This window comes from Monomorium pharaonis, unplaced genomic scaffold (assembly GCF_013373865.1).
Source record: "Monomorium pharaonis isolate MP-MQ-018 unplaced genomic scaffold, ASM1337386v2 scaffold_37, whole genome shotgun sequence".
NCBI lineage: Eukaryota > Metazoa > Arthropoda > Insecta > Hymenoptera > Formicidae > Monomorium > Monomorium pharaonis.
The window spans coordinates 1-18,359 of NW_023415659.1; the positions used below are offsets into that span (position 1 = coordinate 1).

General features: G+C 38.7%; 1 pseudogene; it reads left to right on the forward strand.

Moving 5' to 3' along the window:
- The first annotated feature begins 14,384 nt into the window (after window positions 1–14,384).
- Window positions 14,385–18,359, forward strand: part of LOC118648321 — an 11,264-nt pseudogene continuing 7,289 nt past the window's right edge.

Genomic DNA, 18,359 nt, shown 5'->3' on the forward strand with positions numbered 1-18,359 from the left:
GAATCGACTCTGAAAGAATATTTGAACGTGAATACGTTTAAAAGGGAAGGGCCTTTCAGCAGCGTAATAGCTCATTTCCGATACGCACTCCGCGGTAAACGTTAAGCGTGTTCGCAGTATTTAGCTTAGACGGCCGGCCGAGAGCAGCGTAAATAGCGGTTTTTCCATTAACATTGGTCTCGCAATCTAGATCTACCTGGCAGCAGTCTCAAAGCCCTTATGGAAAATGATAAGTAACCGCCGTCGCGCTGCTTGCAAAATTCAACTTCCGCCGCGCTGTTTAGCTTTGCAAGAAGCTCGATAAGCAGCACCGGCATCCGCTTCTCGGTTAACAAAAACGCATAGTAACGAGGAAACTCCTGTATATACAAAGTGCCTCACAAGTTACCTTTTAACTACTAAACATCGCAAGACGAAACAATAATTCAATTGTAATTTAAATTAATAATTCTTGGCTCACAGTAAACATTTTGAAATATCATCTTACAAAATAAATATCATATATTCCAGAGATAATAACTTTTAACTTTATTTTCATGAAACATGTATTTTCATAAAATTTTTACACAACATATCTCTCTGATACGTTTAATCTTGTTTACCAAAATATCTAGTGTAAACGGATAACAGACTAAAAGTTCTGAAATTAGTTTATTAAATTGTAAATTAATGAGAAGACAAGAGAAAAAGAGAGAGAGAGAGAGAGAGAACAAGATGATAGAGCAAATACAATAGAAAGTGTAAAAGTTCTATCGGACGATTATGCAATTTAGGATTTTTGTCGCATAATCGCGTTGGAGAAAGAGCGTATTGTTAGAAAGTGCGCTAACTCGGTGACAGGTACAAAGTAATATCCTCGCAATCAACTAATGCACCTCGAGTTTCTCCTTTTATTACGGCAATAAGAGATTTCTTTTTCAAACAGCTATGAAAATTGAATAAATTTATTGCAAAAAAAGATTTCTATAATCACAAGAATCCAAAACAATTGCTCAGGTGAGATCGTAAAATTATTAGACTGGCATCCGTTTAGTAGCCTTTACGTCCGTCACACTAATCGGTCTAAACATGAAGTTAGTTAAATAATGAACAAACATTGATCACTCTTTTCATGTTGTTGAACATTTCCTCGCTCGATTAAACGGCCCGCCATGCCTGACCGTTCTCCAAACTTCCGTTATGCCCCAAGAACTAACTCCGATAACGGTTGAAAGTCCTTCGAGGAATCGTAAAGCCAAAACGCGAGACGAATTAGCGTTCTACGTTACATAAACGTCTCGTCCGCGCTTTCAACACAATTACTTTGACAGTTTCAATCTAAAACTCGATTCCGCTAAGCTTACATTAGCATTTGGCGTTAAACTCCCCGGCTCTCATCGCATGACCATATATTCGTGTTTATACCAAGTTATTGCAAATTTTCAACTTTCTAAACTAACCGTACTTTTATAGTTAACAAACTTAGGCAGTTTGTTGTTTGATGCACGTTTAATACGCTTATGTATATACAGTTATATGATTATATTAAACTGATATTCTCCGTTATAACGCTCACGCTTATCGCAATTTTTTAATCTCGCGCATAACTGTCAATATACAAGTATAAACATTTTCTATGCGCGCACCTTATTTCAAGCGCAAAATGAATTACCGCCATCCATTATACAATCTATTTAACAGCAACTAAGAAATCGAATGGCTGTGTTTATCATCAGATACAGCTATTGGATGATTTTAATTTAACGCTTATCCCAATTACGATTCTCTGCCGGACCGACAAACACTCGAAGTGGACCGCTACACGTAATACCGCTAAACGTGAATGGAGAATACAAATTATTACGACGAAAATGCGCTTAGCTAATTATTGGCCATTACAGGCTACCGGTCGGCGTTGAGCATAAACGGCGGAAAACTCGTCAGCGCGACTCTCTTGCAAGACGTAAAATTACGCTCGCGGACGCGCGCGTTCACGTTCGTAACATCGCGAGAGGTGCACTAATTAGAGGAACAATAAGTCCCACCGCCGTATTATAGTACTCACTCGCGGACTTTATCCCGAATTCGAACACAATGTACCACCACGTTGTTCGTAATCAACAATGTTGTACTTTACGCAAGAGTCACTTATACTTATCGCGTGCGCGCGCGCGCACGCTTATGCAACGCTTTTACCTTCCGCGTGTTGTGCACGTTGCATTGTGTCACGGTGGTCAAACAAATGCGCGTGTCAACGTGCCGTTCATCGAGCAGGAGCTCGAGCACGCAATAAGCGCGATGCAATAAGCAGAAATCCTGGAACTATTTGCGCTGAAACTATTTGCGCGCGAGATGACAAAATAATTTGGTGCCGGCTTACGTAAAATCAGCCGATTTCACGTGCAATCATCTTCAAGTTATTTAGCTTACATTCTTTACGCTTCATTACTTGTAATAAAAAATAATGATATATACTTTGTATGTAAAAGAGTACGATATCTATACATAATTTGTGTAAAAATATACTTATTTATTAATGTATTAAAAACTGCTTTTATCGAGGATTTCATCAAATTATTAAATTTTTCAATACTTTTTGTTTTACATGTATTATTCATTTATAGATGTAATAAATTATTTAAAAAAAATACTAAAAGTGTAATTGGAAAGGAATGTTAAAATAAAATAGTGAGAATGTTAAGATGTCGTGAAAGATATTAACAGTCCATATATAAATAAAGCTAAAAGATAAAATCTGTGAGAATTAATTCCTCGCGCATTGTGGCAACTTGAAAGTGCTGATATGCTGGTTGCATACCGATGCACTCGCGATGGTGCAAGGGGCGCGCATAAATATGTGCGAATTACGCATACGAATGAATTTGTATCATCATATACCACGTATGCAAATGCAACACGTTCGCCGCGCGCAATATGCAGAGGACTGTAACAAGCGTATTTCGAATCAGCATGCGCGCGTATGATAAAGATTTAAGCTTAAATCTTAAATTTTACGATGCAAAGGACATATTGCTCAATTATTCCTCGCAATTTTTGCTGACATATTGGCGGAGCATAAATTTATAACGACGAGATTTAAGCGGCACTCACAAATTTTATATATTTATGTAAAATACATTCACTGTGAAATAATTGATGAGGAAAAGAAAGATGTGAAACGTCGGCAGAATAAAAGTAAAAATATTTTCCTGCTAAACCGTGAAAAATGTGTGTCAGCTAAAATTGGTCGACCGCGTCGCAAGTTCCGCGGCTCATTTTTTTTTTTTTTCTTATCGCTTGCACAATATCAATTCTCACGACGCGCGATTACGTAATGCCTCCTCGTGGCCATCGCCGGTGGCGCAACACCGCTTATGAATAATGCATAGACGTCCGAAGCTTTACGTTAGTCGGTTGACGATTCGGTAACACGGGACGAAAAGCTCGCGCAAACTCGCGCGTCTTTGTCGCTTCTTATCTGGAAAGACGGCTTGCGCGCGCGGACTTTCATCGCAAAGTATGAAACATTTATTCCACCGATTATGCGGCGGCGGCGGCAGCGACGACGGCGAGAGATAACAGCTCGCGCTGTGTCAACGGAGGGAGAGACGTTATCTGTGTTCGCTATGCAAAACAATGTCTACGGGGTGGATGCCTCGTTCCCACGCGTTGCGGTTTCTTACCAGACTACGCGCCAGGCCTCGCGTAGTTATATCTGGTGTCGTGCGATATCTTATCGATCAATATTGAGTTACTCGATCGTAAATTGACAGAAATTCAATCGCAAAGTGACAGGCGACAGCACTGTTATCTGATCTAAAAAATCCCATTGCTGCGCAAGGCAATTGAACAAAATAGCTTCTTGCTGACGGTTCAAGGCTACAATGAGAGTGCTAATTAAAAAAATACAGTAAAGAATGTTAAACGAGTAATTTTTCTCAAATAGCAAATGCATTTTCTTTTATCAAATTAATAATGTACCTTAAATTCATGTGGTCGTAAAAAATATAGAATACATGCATCTCTCTCTCTCTCTTTCTCTCTCTCTCTCTCTCTCTCTCTCTCTCTCTCTCTCTCTCTCTCTCTCTCTCTCTCTCTCAAAATTGAAAATAAATGTATCTAGGCACTATGTTCAAGAGGTTGTTCATATAAAATAAATTTTACTACTATGGAATTTCTCGTCATCATGATGAGAATATTATTGTCAGAAAATGTAACGGGTGGGAATGTAAAGCGCGCCGAAAATTTCTTTCCAATATCGGAGAGCCGGTGCATCATGAAGCTACACGTAAGGGGATTATTTTTATATCTCTCGTACAGAGAGATAGAGAGAGGGAGGGAGAGAGGGGCAAGTGCGCGCTCCCGAGAAATCGCGTCGAGTGAGTGTTCCGACAAATAAATAACAGATTCAACGAATCGCACGTCGATAAACCTGGAACGCGCCACGGATGACGTATATATGGGGAGGACCAAAAAGAAAACGGAGCTATCTCACGTGACTGGAAACGTTAAAGCAACGCTGCGGCATTCTTTTCGGGACGAAGTCATCGATCGCGACTCGTCAAACAGGAACGCGATATCGGATTGCCAAGTGAATAGATTACTGCAGTTGCAGCTATAAAGTTCTGGCGTTATTGTGTTTGATTAAATTATTGAATATTTATGCACGCACGTGTTTGCGACGCAAATTTCATTATTTTGTATAATAATCAGTTTATATTCAGAGAGAATTATTAATCTTATATTTTAACGCGATAAATGTGATCTATGTATTAATGATATATAATAATCAAGTAATAGTAATATTAATAATTGTAATAATTACAAATTATGAATAAATACGTAGTATTATAAATTGCTTTATATTACAAACTATATAATTCCAATTCCATTGGCTAATTTTAGAGATTTTGGTTGTTGATCGGATTTACAGTCAAATAAGAATCATTTTTCGTTCAATGCGTTCAATCCTTTGTTTTAATATTCGTACAAAATTAGGGATCGATACAATTACGTAATAAATCTTCCCATTGAGATAAATGGTTACTGAAGGAGCGCAATTATTCACCGATTCTAACTATTGATACAAGTCTTTCAATTCGTTTCAATGTACAAAAAGACACAAATAGAATTTTATTACTTCATCTTACAAAGCTAAAGAAAAACAAAATTACTTAATGTCACATCCATACATAACTTAACTTAATGACCATCTAATATATGTACTGTGTTCTTCAATCATCCTACCTTATTTACTTGTTTAACACCTTCGACATCAATATCTCTAAGTTATATTATATTTTTCTTATTATTGTTACAATATTATATTTCTTGTCCTACCCTTTCATTTCCTTTCTGTTCTCCAGCTTCTTCCTTTCTTGATCTTTCCGTAATTTTCTTAATATATTTCTTAATATTCAAAAAGGATGCAAGTAAAATTTCATACACCTTTTTTCCAAATAATACTTTATATAGAAAATTAATAAATAAATATAAAACTGTTCATTTTATCAAAATATACTAAATATTGTTTGTTTGGTCCATTAGTTCAATTTTCATTTGATATAAAGGTTTTGCAATTGATGAAAAATAAAATTAATTAACAATAAATTTTTACTTTATAAAATTCAATAAAAAATAAATTGGTAAACAACTCAACCAATTAAAAAAATTTCTAATATCTGTATTCTAATAGCAATGTAATTAGGTAATTTTGCACGTTGTATAATCAAAAGATAATTAAAAAAATCAATTATTGAGGTATAGAAAATATAGTGCACTGTATCCTGTTTAATGTCGACAAACGAAAATTGCTGCTGTCATTTTTTTTAAACCTCTCAATTATACGCGATACGTGTCATTTTAAACGCGTAAAATACATTGTGGAATTTTGTTAATGTGCCACTTTTATCGCTCTTTGTGTGCGTTTCGATATAAATTTTGATACAAAAACGGATTGCAACGGCAGCCAGAAACACGAGTCCCATGTTCACCAGAGACGAATAAATTTGCAGTAGCTAATATTCCTCGCTTTTGACTTCTTTACGCTTCCTCACCCTCAAGAACACGCAGCCGCTCTCGTTCGTTCTCAAAGGGATTTAATATCCAGGGGGGGAAGCGAGGATGAACATTCACGAGAGGATTGCAGATTGCACGGTAATTCTTATTAATTGCACGTTAAATCCCGTAGAAATGGACCACTAGGCCACGGAGAAAGGCCATTATTTCGCGCGCGAGCGCTTACTATTTGAGTGGCGCCAAATTATTCATAAAGAAGGAAACATTAATGGTGCTACCATTCCGACGGAGATTCTGTAATTGACGTATTTCACGATGTCATAATAAGCAACAGTACGCGCGAGCTATCAAATTAATTATAACCTATTTATGTTTTAGAGTACAAAACATAAATAGATTATAATTAATTTGATTGTACTTATATTTTATAATTTTGTTATTTTATAATAATATTATTGAATCGTTATCATTAAATAATATATAATTATGATTACCAAATAATAAAACTATAATAAAATTATAATATTATTCGACTTTTTAGAAACGTCTATTGTTCGTTCAAACTTTAGACAAACAATAGACTTTTCCAAAAAGTCAAATAATATTACAATTTTATTATAATTTCACTCATTCGGTAATCATAATTATTATTTAATAACGATTCAATAATATTATTATAAAATAACAAAATTATAAAACATAAGTACAATAAATACATATAACTAATTAAAAAATGTAAAATAAATAAAATTAATTTATTAACAAAATAAATAAAACGTTGCGAAAGAAATTGATAAATATAATATAAAACTTCTTTTAATTTAAAAATAATATATATTAAATTTTATGAAAAAATATACATTTGTGAAATTGTTGGGTTTTCAGTCGCGTATTTTCATGTGCGTGCCACGTGAAAATAGCGCGTTTCTCGGTCAGTGCACTCTCTCCGCCCTCTTGAAGAAAATAGAAGAAGAAACGCAATTTTCACGTCGGGCATTCTTCTTTATCTTTAATACTCAGCACCGGGAGATAACTCGGAACGCTTCGCTGGTGCCACCGCGTATAGCGTGCCGTGGATCATACGCCGGAAAAGAAGTGAGGGAGAAGGGAAAATGGGAGAGGGGATGTTGCACCTCTCCCGGAAAGATTATCGTTAAAACCCTCGTCGAGGAGCGTCGAGGGCAACCGAAGGGAAGAATAAACCTGGACGTATCAGAGAGCCGGATAGTGCAGCAAGGAGATGCAAACGCGGATGAGAGGAAGGGGAGGAAAATGTGCTGCAGCTGTACGGCACCCCCGTTTTATTTCATGCTCCGTTTCGCGCGGAAAATTACAGCGGTGCTCGCGATTCCCTTTGAGAATGCATTTTAAACGGCTCAGAACGAACCGCAAATGACACTCGCGACTGTACTTCTCGTCAGGCACCCCTCCCCCCCCCCCGCTCCTAGTCCACCCTCATTCCCGTTAAATTTGGTCTTGCTTTTCCTCATAATATTCGGTCTCTCGAGGGCACCACGTGTTTTCTTAATATCTTCCTCTCGCCTGGTTTCTATCTTTTGTTTCTGCAACATCTATAAATACGAAATATACAAAGGGTGTCGAGAAACATTCTCGCCTCTTCTTTTTTCTTGCCATCATCTCGCGGTGAAACTAACGTCGAGATTGTCTATTCATAAAGATGATCGATAGAAAGCGCTCGTTTCAGCATTACTGAGTTATTCATCAAGTAATCGCATAATGTAAAATATCAATTTTTAGTTTGCCTTAATGAGAACAATGTGCAAATACGCTGTTTATCCGCATCAATTTTGAAAAAAAAAAAAAAGAAATGGCGCAATCGGCTCGACAGTTAATCGTTTTTGGCTTGTATTCCGAGCTGCGTGTTTTGCTAAAAGCCACCCGCATTTATATTAAACGCCGGTAAATCCGCGCATTCGCAGCGCGATTATGACGTTTACGGGGATTTTCCATTAACGTAGTACCGCGCAATTCGGGCGGATAATGAAATTAATTCTACGTTACGTCCGCAAAAGAGTTGCTCGCTCGTGCGGAATATAATTATGTATCGTTTTAATTATACATTCCCGCTAATCCTTTTGCGCGTCCGTTCGCCTGTAAAACGCAATCTACGGTAGGAAAATTCTAACATTGAAGAACGCTGTTGCGTATAGAAATCGTATATATATATATAAAATCAATAATATTAAAGCATTATAGATGCATTTGGCATTGTGTTAGTGCTCGAGATCGTGGCGTGACGTCGGCATACATACATGACCATATTTGGAGTTGTTTAAAGGCCGTCGTCAACGATCGTTCTTTTGTCTAAAATAACGCAAATGAAAATTATAAAAAAGGGGAATTGAAAGTCGGAAAATAGTATGTCTTTTGGGAAAAGGAACTTCACTTTTGGTTCGGCCCCCGAGTAATAAAGACGGTTTCTCTCTCTCTCCCGGTCACGCAGTTATCGCTACGATCTCGAAGTCGCGACGCACTGCCATTAGTGATTGTGAGATCCACGGATCTTCAACGAATTATTAACACGGTCGTTACGCATCATATTGATATTTGCAGCGACTCAGTTCGCGTGTGCTCCTAGGCGTTGTCGCCGCCTAATCACAATCATAATCCGGCGACTCAGGGCATACGTGTTCCTAGGCGTTGTCGCTGTGAAATAGTGCGTGCGCGATCGAAAGCTTCTATAATATAAAATAAAACTGTCAAATAAAAACGATCGGTATCGCGGAGTGTTTCAATAAACTCACTATATAAAGTGACTATAAATTAATAAGTGACTATTTATTTGTAATCCTAAACGTGGTGTGGATGGCAAAACATTCATTCTGTTAAATCGCATAAACAAACGCATTAAATACATATCCCTTGCCCCTCAGACGACAAACTTTAATTTTGCCGTTCGGGAGACGCACAGTCGTAATTTAAAAAAAATCACAATCGAAAACGACACCCGATTAAATCGTTGTTAAGGGCGAGTTTATTTTCAATGCTGCCCGCCGACGATTCGATCGCCGAGATGACGAGAATACGAGTTCGGAGTTTCCGCGGGTATTGCACGTGCATGTTGTTTATATGTGCGTTAGTTATCTCGAAGCTAGATTGCTGTCGATGCACCGTGTATACCCAACGTTCGCGTTTTCCACCGGCGGCGGCCGGCGACGACCAACTCACGAACAGAGCAGATCATTTACCGGCGGGCGTGTGCTTGCGTTTCTGAATTTTACGCCGCGAATTGGTCCGGACGATCGGAATTCATGAAATTCGTGCGAGAGAGGCGGGTATCTGATAGGCAAACAACAACTCGGTTATTCGTGCACGCTGCATTTTTATAGCAGAGTGAACTTTGTGCAAGCCGCAATAATCGCGTCGGCTTGTTCCCCTTCCCCTCCGCCTCATTGGACCAACCAATCTGATTTTGTTAAAATCATTTTGTAAATAATTCGGGCAATATCAACCTTTAAAAGGTGATTAACGACCGCGCGTTAGAAATAGCGTTATCATCACGTAAATAAAATATTCCATTCGCATTTGCGTATGTGTGAAACTATCCGCACAGCTATCTCTACAATATTTATATATTAAAAACACTGTGAATTCGATTTTCTTAAATTATACATTTTCCACAAATTGATTATAAATTATTACAAATTACTTCAAATGTAAAATATTTGAGAATACGAAAGAAAGAGAGAGAAAAGAAAGAAGGCCAATAATTTTTATATAAAATAAAATTTAAATTTAAGTATAAAATTACATTCAAATTAAAATATATTAAAATATATAATTCTTGTTGAGAGGATAAATGTGAATTTCTGATACGACAGTTTAACGCGTTAGTTCAGAATAATTCTAGATTGCGGCTGTGTCAAAATTCTCATTTTGCATATTGTTTGAATCAAGAACATAAATTTTGATATACGTTACACAATTATAATTCGCAAACTTCCGCAACGTATATTATAATTCAATCCGCTATCGATCAATACGCGACCGCGCGATTGCACGGCCGAGAAAATATTATTCCATAATTACGAGAATGTTTGAACACGTTACCGAGCTCATCGAAATATTAATCGCTTTTGGCTTATAGAATTTTATGATAGCAATAACCATGTTCGTTCTGCAAAAACAACAATTTAATAAATCGATAGTGAATTAACAATAATTCACGTTTGTATAAATATAATAATAAAATTCTAATATAAAAGCTCTACAGATTGTGTAAATTTCCAGTAAGCGTGAAAAATATAATAAAAGCATTTTTGTTATTACGTAATTAATTTTTAATGTCAATAGTGTGTTAAATTCCCGTTAAATCTGATTAATATACCACCAATTGTGTGAATTATTATCGCGTAAATTACGAGCGAAATTTCTCGCAAAAGCGTGATAAAACACACAGACGTAAAAAAAAATGAATAAATTCCGTCGCGGGAAATCGATTCGTATCGTTAACTTTCACATTTACCCTCTTAAAAGCGAAACATATACGTGCACGTGTCACGGAAGGTACCGCTTGATAAAAAGCTCGTTAGGATCGCGGCACCGTGTTATACACAAGGATGAGCGGGAGGGACGCATAGCCTTTCGTAAATAATAAGCGCCGCCTTAAAGGTCCATTTACCGCGTTAAAGGCATGTAAATCTCCCTGGACAAGAGCGAGCAGGAGGCTGACAAGCAAACAGGGCGAGAAAAAGAGAGAGAGAGAGAGAGAGAGAGAAAGAGAGCACACATACGCGTTCCTGGGGTAACGGTAGATGGGAAACGCGCGCATTATGATGCCGTAAAGCCGCGGGAGAGCATTTTACATGCGTTACGTCAAAATGCGGTTTCCTGCTGCCCGCCAGGGTTAATCTCGTCCAAGAGCGAGACGCTCTCTCTCGTTAACCGTCATGCGAAGGAGGTCGCGAAAAATGGATTAAGCGTGAATGAGTGTCGCGCCGCTTAACGAACGTCGAGAAACGAACTCGACGAGCGAAGGGACGATCCTCATTGCTACGGCGACGACAAGTTGTGCGACCGTCTATTTTCTATTTGTAAGCCAAAACGAATATCCCGCTTTATATTATAAAGTCTCAACCGAAATATACAAGTCAACGTGTCGCCTTCGCGAGTGAGCGCATATGAAGATAAAATGTATCTTCTTTCCTAAAAGGAAGAATAATAATGTAGATACAATTTACACGCCTCGCATATCGATTCATAATACATCCTGTATCCAAGTGAATTGGAGCGCTTGAACTATTCAAAGATCTACGATACGCCGGCTTCCGGCTGTGGACGCGGATCTATCCGCCGTCGTATCATCGGCGAAGGGAAAAGTTGGAACGCGAGGAAGCGCGGTACATATGTTTTCAATTGCACCCTCCCCCCTTCCCCCCGATCAGAATAAACTCGAATCGGACCTTCTCGTCTCCCGAACATTCCTATCCAAGCTGGCGAGTACGTCACTACGGATGAACTGTTTTCCCTCGGCAGTTTCTCGTTTAAGAAAGTCCGCGTCATACTTCTTCCTCGGTGGCCCCTCGCGCATTGTGTATGCGTCGCGAGAAATTACACGCTCGCATTCTTCTCTTCGCTCACGGACGCCCGCATCTCCGAATTCAATATCGGGAATATGCTCTCGCTACGCGCGAAACTTTACCTCGTCTCACTCCAATCTGCCTCCTTCGAGTCATTCGTCCTCCATGAGACACCCCTCTCTCCTCCTTTTTTCCACCCCTCGGGGGCGACAGCCCAAACTTTTCCCAATCCTGACGACGACGACGACGACGACGAGGATGCTGCGAAGGCGAGGGGTGTATTTATATACCGGTCGCGAAACTTCTGGAGCACCAACACGACGTGCGGGGTAACGCCGAATATCAGCGGCAAACTTTAATATCGTTCTGCTGTGGCCAGATCGTCCCGTCGCGATTCAACTTTCACGGACCTTCACGTGTTCTCAATCGCGTCTCTCGACAAGACGAATCCGACGACGTCAAGAGACATCGTTGGCTCGAGCGAGCAGGTTAAACAGAAATTGCTTTATACATACAATATATATTCTCCCCTGCATTATAATATTATTCTACAACTTAAACTCGAGAGAGCTTTCTCGTTCTGCCGATTTCAAGAAGATAAATCATTTCGCAGCTAATTATCTCTTATCTTTTTTCTGCATTTTTCCAAGTATAAGTATTTTTGAAAATCAAAACGAGGTAACACTCTTGGACCTTCCGTTGCGACGGGATAAACTTTTATGTAGTAAAACTACGTGGTGTGTTCAGCGCTGGAGACGTCAGGACGAGTGTATGTACCGTCGTTCGCCAGACATCGACTTTCGCCGACGAGATCAACGGAGCAAGAAGACGACGACGGACGGCTGAGCGCCGCATCGCCGCCAATGCATCTCTCTGTCGGTGGCTATTAGCTCGCCGCGGTAGTCAGAACGAGCATTTGCTGGGGAATCGCACGACCGGTAAGTACTTCCTGTCATCGGGGCTGCCGACGCTCTTCTCCTTGTAATTTTCCGCGATTACATAACGACGAGTTTGGGCGACAGCCGCAGAGGAAATCCGCGTGGAAAGTGCGTTCCTATCGCATAAGATATCTTGCGAATCAGTAACACTGTTCTCTCTCTCTCTCTCTCTCTCTCACTTTCTATAGAAAAAAATCATTATCGAATTGTACATAAAATGAAAAGCTCGAATCGAATAGCGTGAAAAGCGATAGATGTCTCATTCATAAATAATAAATGTTTTTTCTGTATATTTATATTTTATTAGTTTATTAGTCACGAAATAATTATTACACCGTGCGTACTGCTTTTTGTTTCCATTAAAGGATTTCTGTTTAACCTTGTAAATTTTTGTGTACCCCACGAAATTGGTTGCAAAGATGACAAACAAGGTCAGAGCCGTTCATTAATATGATTTAGCATAGATTACAAGAGAAACGTCGAGATCGATTGACAGAAAGAGAGAGAGAGAGAGAGAGAGGAGAGAGAGAGAAGAGAGAGAGAGAGAGAGAGAGAGAGAGATTGAATATTTCGTAGCCCGTTGCGCGTGCACGTACTGTTAACCGTAATCATAGCGGCGACGGCGGCGGCCATGGGTAAAATCGAAACATCCATCATACCTGTCACCGGGCGTAAATGCAAGCAGCGAGCGGCGCAACGACTCATTCCTCTCCATGATCGGGGCTTCGCTCGTCGCTCGAATGTAAATGGAGTCGTAGAGGCGAGATGCGAGGCGAAGCGAGGTGAGGCAAGGCGAGGCGAAAAGCGTCGCGATCGAGAGGCGAAAGGATACTGAATCGGTGCTGAATCGGCCCTTTGTGCGAAACAACTCAGCCACCCACGGGAAAAAAAAATCGAGAGGAGAACATTATATGTCGATATCGGCCTTCTAATGACAGCCTGAATATGCGGCTCTTTATGTTTGCGAGATCATGGTACACTCCGTGCGCAAGCTGTCGGGATGAATAGATAAAGTGAGATATAAAAATAATCGCTACCCTTGGAGAAAGATCAGATAAGCGGGCGCAATGAGATGCAATGAAAAGTGAATGGCCGTTAATTAAGAAACGAATTGGCTTATCGGAAGATCCCTAATAGTCGAGATACTTAGCTTAAGATAGAGACATAAAAGAAGGCTCGCTCATGTTTCATTAAGCGTCGAAAACATAGCGCGATAATAATGATTTATCAAAATTAGATTAATAAAAAAATAATGATCAATTATTATTTGTTTAATAATAATGATAAATAATTATAAAAGTACTTATACTTTCTATTTTATATACGTTATATATTATTTTAAAATTCATTAAACTTATTTGTTCTTTAATTGGCTCATATGTACATTATTGGCGTCGTATCTGGACTCTCCTTTTAAATTATATGAGATAAAAATTATATAATTTTAATAATAATCTATTATACTATCTTAATGTTATTCGTACATTACAAAAGCAATTTTATATTTAAAAACTAATCAGATATTTTATAAGAGAAATTTAAGAAGAAATTGCTGAGCATAAAATGTCTGATTCTTTAGTACGGATATCTGGATCGTGCGGAAAAGACAGACGCGATGACTTCGAAGACATTTCCGGCGTTCTCATGTATGCATACGTCGTCGATGTCATCGTCGTTGTCGTCGTTGTTGTCGTCGTGCACCGCTTCGAGCACAGCATCCCGATCTCCTCGCTATTTCCGCGCAATCTCACGCCGGCTAACCAGATTGCGGGATCATACATGGGCGCCGAGCAGGACCTAATACCGTTTTCGTGGGATAAAATCGTCTGCGTGAAATTCATTCCGCGACGGCGGATTTTCTTGCGATTTTTGCGACTCCCGCACGGATTCGTAGAAGGCTGCGCGGGAAATGGGGCCACCGCAGATCGCCCATTACGCATTTCTGCATTTCTGTCGTGTTCAACTCGTTCAAGAGGCGCACTTAACTGAGATGGACGCAACGTAAATGAAAAGTTGAACAACGCGTTATGTTATTAATAAATTTAATTAAATAAAGAGAAAACACAATAACATGCGTTTCCATAAATAGCGTTAATGACGATATACTGTACTAACGCTACTTCCGATAAAGGTAGAATCGTTGTGTCAATATTTCATGTTGATCTGCATCTACAGGAAGAGGAAATGCACGGCGGACGATCTATAACAAATATCTTTATCGACATCCTATTTTCTTGGAGAGTAACCCTGTGTAGAGACCGCGGTAAACCTCTACCTATGATAAAGAGATAACTGCCTCGAGAGAAACCGAGGAGAGCGCGCGTTATCGTTAATAACGAAGAAAGATTGGCCGGGATGCCGGGATGTACAACAACGATGTTGTTTATATGTCGGCGAGTTTCGGTGTAATGCAAGAGGTAATCATTATGTATCCAACGTACGTAACGGTTCGCTTAGCCGGGCGCGAGTATATCAAGCGACGGGGAGTAGAGTGCAGCCTCGCACTGGCGACTGGTCCAGATATGTCGGCTACGAGTATTGATATGTGAAGCCCGATAGTAATCGATAGCAGTCAGAGCATACAAGAAGATGGAATGCTCTTGAGGAAAGAGAAAGAAGAAGAGAAGAGGAAGAAGAAAGATATAACCATCACATTCTGTTAGCATATACCAAAGCTCTCTCTCTCACCTTACATGTTTAGCGTGCGCGAAGTCAGAGTCCAGATGGAGAGAATCTACCCTCTCTTATCGTCATGTCGGACAAAAGCCTATGAAAATTTATTACCGACGATGAAATTCAGAGGCCGAGCTCCCCGTCACGCCAATATCTCGAGCGGGAAGTGATTCAATCGAAAATGATTATATTGAAACTAATTGACATGTAATATTTTTGTAATATTTTTGTTTGTGTGCAACCAAATTTGTTTAAGGATACACATAAAAAAGTGTAATAAAATAATTTTTGTAATAAGTATCGACATAAAATATGTTTATTCTGGTGGTAAATTCTGCAAATTTTTAAAAGCTTTTTTGTATTGTAACCTTTAAAAATCGTTTAAAAACACCTAGATATAAAATAATTTTTGTAATAAGTATCGACGTAAAATATGTTTATTCTGGTGGTAAATTCTGCAAATTTTTAAAAGCTTTTTTGTATTGTAATCTTTAAAAATCGTTTAAAAATACGTAGATATAAAATCTGTCTGTACAATCGCTGTACATTGTGCCTTCACAATCAGTACAATATCGATTTCGCATATCGTCCGCCACGAGTTTGGCAAGAATTCAGCGTAATGCGACGGAATTGAGCGCCTGGCACAAGATTATACGTGTGAGATTTCTTGGAAGAAGAGACAAAATCCAAGTGTGAACGATTTCAGCCCAGCGAAATCCGTGGAACGAGAATTCGCCTCGAATATCTGCGATTGAAGAAATTCGTTTCGGAAAACTTTTTAAAAGTGAAGGGTTCTAACACAGGATTTGAAAATAGTCCGCGAAATTTTATTAGAAATATAAAATAAATAAATATATATATATATATATATATATCACTTTATTATTTATTAATACTGTCGACACATCTATTTATCTTAACAAATATAAAAATTAATGAAAACAATGATTTAAAGGTATGATTTAAAAATAAAATTGGAAAATATATCCATTTGGAAAAGCTTTTAAAAATAGAATGTATGGCGATGTTTATTATGATACAGTGAAAAATAATTCCTGAAATATTTCTTGGCAGAAAGTCAGAAACACATCTGGAACATTAACACTATTTATCATTATTAATGGTACAAAGTTAATATGGTCTCTTTGTGGCATTATGAAAATTAATCAGACTACAGGTATATGTTATACGCGTTCGTTTACCGCAAACATTGAAGTTCAGTTCATAGTTTCTCTCACGGCATATTGTTGCAAATTCGTCGCATTTATCATACACTGCGCCAAGCTTATTAAACACACGTTGTTTAATAAGAGAGATACCAACGGGAATAGATCACGTCAACCTCTAACCACTCCTAATTCTCCGTCGCGCGTACCCGAAACATTTGTACTTTAGTCGTTAATAACCAAGGTGGTTGTCTGCCATGGTCGACGAATGAAATAAACCCTCAATTTACTCGCGCGGTAATATTAACGAGCTAACTCTGAGCTGTAAGCGTGTCGCCATCGTAGAAATTATTTTCTCCGATCCGCAATAGAAAAAAATCACGATAAAAATAAATCTTCAATTTTCTCACCGAGAGCTAGAATTTACAGTATCAGTTATCAATAAATATTATCTCGTAGATATGGAAAATATAAGTTTGTTACGCGAAGAGATTGCATCGTTTCTCTACCTTGTCTGTACATTAAGTGATTGTAAGATAACTCATTTCTGTTCGTTATTCGACGATACATTGGCGTATTGGAATGCGTGCTACGATAAAGAAGTTTGACATATTTGTCCATTTTTCAAGAGGTTTAAAAAATAAAATAAAAAATATACTGTGTCAACGATGAATCTATGTCAACGATGCGAACAATTTAATAAAAATCCCCTTTTTTTTTTTCAATTAGTTTTCATTGCGATGTAATGCATATTCTCAATGAAAAAAAAGTTCATGGAAGTTTCGTAAAAAAACTAATTTATATACCAACTAAAAAATTTCTCAGTTCAAAATTAGATATCGATTCGTTTTTTATAATTGTTTCAATATTGCTTTTGTAAATAGTAATTTTATCAAAATTAAATTTAAATTGCGCTTTTGCCAGACGTTCAATTTCAACCTAACTCTTCCCATATTAACGGTGAGTAAGCAACTTTCGTCTGAACTGCTCCCGAGGAGCGGCAGCTAATCCCGACTTCTTTCGACCGCCGTTTTTGCCTCAAAGTTGTGACGTTAGCGCGCGCTCGACACGCCGACTTGGTTCAGCCACATTTCAAAAGTTTGCACCGCACGCTGGTTGGTCCATCTGACGCCAGGCGTATTAGAGCGAGCCGGAATTAGAGGATTCTCCGGAGGCTCGTATCACCGAAATGCTTAGCATTGCAGTGTCCGAAAATTGACGGAATCAGAAAAGGCAAGATCACTGAGCCATATACGTCATATAAATCGCGTGATCGAACAAGAATGGTTATCGGAGAACCATTAATTCTTATCGCGAGCAGGATACGATTCATCGAAATTCCAAGTTTGCAAGTTGACACGAAAAAAACTAGCATTACGCCATTTGATCTCTCTCACAATTGTGCGCAAAAGTTAAAAGATGATGATAAATAAATTGTAAACTTAATTCAAAGTAAAGTTCATTGTACACGATCTATCATGATGAAACGCAATGAAAAAGAGGACGCGGCAAAATTATGCTGCATTGAAAAATTGAGTACAAAATAATTGAAAGCCGATGGCGCAACATTTCATTTCGTTTCTCAACTTGGCTCAACTTGCTGGTTATAACCGAGCAGCGACATGATATACCACAAAGTAGTCTCTCACAATTCCTGACAATCTAATCGAAACGTCGTAATGGAACTCGTGACGCAATAGCGGATATAGCTGGAGAATGCGCGCGGAAAAGTCTAATCAAAAATCAAAATGAGGTGTACAAGTGTTTAATCGTGCATTCTGGTTAATGATGAAGGCATCTGTGCAACGACACGTGAAAAAACGTCTGTCGCGACGTACTTTTCCGCACCACCGTTGATTACACAGGCGAATCACGCGTGCCCAGCACAATTTTTTCGCCGCGTACCCCTCCTGCGCCTAATTGATAAAAGCCATTTCGCTTTAATCTGATTAAAGCAATTCCCGTTTGCGTTCGGGGAAAATTCTCCTTTTTTTTTCATTCCGCCGAATCAAACGTTCGAAATGACACGGCGATGCAATTTCGAG